Source organism: Penaeus japonicus, unplaced genomic scaffold (assembly GCF_977035675.1).
Source record: "Penaeus japonicus unplaced genomic scaffold, GWHDUDI00000001_assembly GWHDUDI00000002, whole genome shotgun sequence".
NCBI classification, from domain to species: domain Eukaryota; kingdom Metazoa; phylum Arthropoda; class Malacostraca; order Decapoda; family Penaeidae; genus Penaeus; species Penaeus japonicus.
Genome location: NW_028234404.1, coordinates 41,180,576 through 41,185,575, shown reverse-complemented (window position 1 = coordinate 41,185,575; position 5,000 = coordinate 41,180,576).

Genomic DNA, 5,000 nt, shown 5'->3' with positions numbered 1-5,000 from the left:
TATAATGACTTATGATGTTTAAAGCCTCACTGAAAAAAGCTTCTGTTGTGCAAGGAGGTCTGTATATAATTATGCATAATTCTTTTGTATCTCGTGTCAATGCCCCAAGTAATTCCACAGTATTATTAGAATATTGTATTATAGGATCTGTTTAAAAAGCTGCTCCTCTATTTCTATTACTTCTGTATTTCCTTCTTAGTTCATAGTTGTTGTGAGGGGGGGGGGGGGGTCAGAATGGGTTCCGCCGCGGCCACCACTTTGTGAGGGGTCACTCACAAAAGTTTTTTTGAAGCCAAAGTCTGGTGTTCTTGATTTCTTTATTGACAGGTAGCGGCACAGGTGATATAGAGATAATTACTTTGGTAGCGATGGCTTGGCGGACGTCGTTTGTCAGGCTGCGTGTGTCTCACAGGCAGGGGGAGCTGACCGATCCCCGCCGGACAGAGTAGTCCCTGACGGAGTGTGTATCCGAGGGGTGAGTGTGTGAGTGACAGTGAGTGAGGCTCCGAGTGACCTGACGTGGCCTTTTATCTGACCAGCGGAGTCGCTATGAATAGATTCCAAGTTTTCCTGAATGGATAATTTCCTCGTCTTTATAGCATCTTGACCACGTGGCTTTCTCATGTCTCCACGTGGTCTTACTTACTGCTCGGCCACAAGTATTAGGAACAACAAGTATTGGGTGAAGTTGTCCTTGAAGGGCGAACGTTTTCCCGGCTTTGTAAGGTCCAACCAAGTCAACTTCAAACTGGTGGTGACGTCCGCGCGTTCTCGCTGACGGCGTGTCGTGTTCGTTCCTTCGTTTTCTATATTTTTTTCTGTATTTAGCTGCTGCTTTTTGGTGAACTTACAGGTGGGCCTTCCACGTTATTAATTGAAGGTGTCCGGCTGTCCTCTTCGACGGGTGCCACACTCTTGGTTACTGGGAAATGACAACCATGCTCTCTCTTCTAAGCGTTTTTGGCGTCTGCTACTTCTGAGCTTCCACACCGTAGTGTTTTGGGCGACCGCATTCTCTCTCTTCTAGGCGTTTTTCTGAGCTTCCACACCGTAGTGTCTTGAGCGACCGCATTCCGGGCCTTGTTTCGTGGTTCTTAGTGTTCCGCATATCTGCTTGATAACCTTATACATACAGAGCCAAGGGAAGAAAGAAAGAAAGTCGGTCTCACAGTTGTCGATTTTAATTTCTTCACTTCGAATGTCTTCATTTAAGTATGTTTCTGTGAGAGTTATAATCGAATATCTGTTGATGTTTGTCACGTCTTCGAGCTATGAAAATTATGTTTGGTTTGTTTTTTGGATATAAACTTATGGTAATATGAAAGTGTCCAATATATTGTTTCTTTGAATGTCTACATCATTATATGTTGTTAAATTGCCCACCTTACTCAGTACCCTGTCATATTCTCTATTTCTAGGAAAATTGAGCCTTCTCCCGAAACACGGGTGGGCGTTTCTTTGCTTGCTTTTATACGACCAAGAATACTTCTTAGGACTGGACGCCCTTGTCTGTCATTGCTGATGTACCAGCCTTTTCTATCTCCGTCTTTTTCCGTTTTCTTTCAGCTTATTTATCTTTTTTCTTTCTTTCTTTTTTTGCTTTTGTATTTCTTCATATTTTAGATCCGGTGTTATCCATACTCCTTTTAGTTTTTCAATTTCCTTCAATTTCATATTTTTCCCTATTAATTGCCATTTTTGTTTTTCATTTTTTTCTAGTTTAACTCTTGTTGGCTCTGACCTCAAAGCCTTCTTCAGATACTTGCCTTTTCTATATGCAGTCATTAAGTTTCATTAAGTTGTAGATTTGTTATAATATCGTTTTTTTATTTCCAAACCATTTTCCTTTCTCTTTTCAGAATTGTCTTATTCTTCTATATTTTACTGACAACCCGACAGTCTGCCTCATACGCTGTTGTTTTTTGACCTGTGACTAAGCTATTTGTGCTTTATGTCTCTCTTCTGCTTCACTATTTCCGGAAAAAAGTTTATTGTATTCCTCTCTTGTTGTGGTATTATTTGACTGACTCTTTTGTTCTACTTGTTCATTCTTTCTTTTTCTTTACGTTTTTCCTTTCTTGCAAAGCCTTTTTTTTCTTCTTTTTTTTTTTTGCTGTCATATCTAACAGCATGTGTTACTTTTTTACCTTCATTTTGTTGTTCTTTTAGCTCTTTATATTTCTTATCATATTTATATTCTTTCTTAATTTGATTTTTTTTCTTCTTTTATCTCTTTTATCATTTCACAGATTTTATTTCTATTTTATTTTATCTCTTTTTTTAGGCCTTTTAGAATTATATTATCTTTCACTTTTTCTTCACACATTTTTATTTTCAGTTTGTTTATTTCCTGACACATGTCTCGTCACACTTTTTAGGTGTGCTGATTTGTTTTACTCTCATATGGTTCATTTCCTTAGCACTTTCTAAGCTACTTTCTTGCACATCTGTAGCCATTTTATCAGTTTCCTCTTCAATTCTAATTAATTCTTTCAAGAAACTGGCTTCTGATACTTCGTCACAGCTTTGTTTTTTTCCAGTTTTGTTTCAAGGCTCTTTAACTTTTCCTATTAGATATACATCAGCTTTACTTAAGATTTCTTTTCTACTTCTTAAAAAAAATCATTTTCACATTTCTGACTTTTTTCTCTCTCTCTCAAGTTTGACATACAAATTGCTTTTTTACATTGTTACATTTTTTTTTTTTTTTTTTTTTTTTTTTTTTTGTCTTTTAGAGGTTCTTTCACTTCTTGGTCTCTGAAACAAGAGGGGGGGGGGTGGAGGTGGTGGGTCCTTTTTTTTATTTTAAAAAAAAAAAAAAACCCTTTATTTTCTTAAACCACTTAAGAGTTGTTTTTTGTGTCTGTTTCAAGGTCCACCCTTGGAGGCAGCTGACCCAGCATTTGACCTCATTTCTTTCCTTTGATTAATTCAGTGTTCAATTTCTTTCCTATTTTGTAATCACATTTTTTTTAATTACTCATAAAGTCAATTTATAATTATTCAATATTCAATTTTTTTAATTAAAATCATTAATATTTTAATGATTATATTATTCAATATATTTTCAATATTTTTCAATTTTCAATTTTATTATATTATTTTTCATATCATTTTTTTATTTTAATTTATCAATTATTTCAATTTTAAAATATTTCAATAATTTTCAATTATTCAAATTATTAATTTATTTTTTTAATTATTTATTAATAAATCTCAATTTATTTTATTCAATTATTATTTTTATCTTTGTACACTATATTGATCTATGTCTATTCTAGGTGAGAAACCTAGAGATTTTGAGAATAACATATCAGCACGTCCACTAATGTTTCTGTCTGGTACCTTCTACAACAAATCTAAATAATGTATGTATATATTATATTATATATATATATATATATATATATCATAAGAATAATATATATATATATATATATATAGCATAAGCTTATATATATAGATATGACGTAGATATCTTTGTCTTAATATTATTTATATATATATAAATATATATATATATATATATATATATAACTATATTAACATATATATTATATATATATATATAAATATATTTATATATATATAATACAATAATTATATTACTACTATAAATATATATATATAATATATTATATATATATATATATATATATATATTTAAGTATGTATATTTGTACATTTAACATCTATATATAAATATATAAATATATATATATATATATATATATATATATATAAATATATATGTATGCATGTATATGTGTCTATATAATATATATATATATCTAAATTATATATATATATTAATATATATATATATATAGTTTATATATAATATACAGTATATATATATTTAATTTTCATATATATATATGTATATATTGTATATATATTATATAAATATAGTCTATATATATAGTATATACTATATATATAATTATATATATATATATAGTATATATGACTATATGTGATCTGTATGGATACATATGTTAATTTTATAGTTAGGTTATCTTATATATAGTGAGTTATTTATATATATTATATATATATATATATATTTAATGTATATAGTATGGTACATGGTATATATATAAATATAGATATATATATCATATTTTTAATATATATATTCTATATATATTATAGATTTGCATAGATAAGATAGATAGATAGATAGATAGATTGAGTAGATAGATATATAGATGTATTTATGTATCAGATATGTATATAATATTTATGGCCAAACATTATACATATATATATATAATATATTTAAGGGTACATAGTATATAAAAAATAAAAAATTATATATATATATAGTTTATATATAATTAAATATTAATTATATATATATATTCTATATATATATATATTATTACACACACACATGCACATATATATTTTGATATATACTTTTTATATATATATATAATATAATAAAAATATATTATATTTATATATTACTAGTTCATATATATAGCATTATATTAGTGTGTGTGTGTGTGTTGGTGTTGTATACCTAGTTAAATGTTATTAAATAAATATAATATTATATATATTATATATATATTATAGTGGTGATATTATATATATATATAACGTTATATATATAAATATATTAGTTGTTGTGTGTGTGTGTGTGTTGAGTGATTGTGAGTGTATATATATATATTTATATATATATATTATATATATAACATGGATATCATACATTTTGCAATTATACATATAAATGAATCACAATAAATGAAATATAATTCTTATATATATTAAATTATATTAATATTATCAATATATTATATATATATATATATATACATATATTAGAATATATATATAATATATATAATGTATGTCATGTATGTATATATTATATATATATAATATATATATATATTATATATATAAATGCATCTATATAAATAATATATATATATATATATATTATATATATATAGATAAAAATTATAGAGTAGATATATAAGTATATG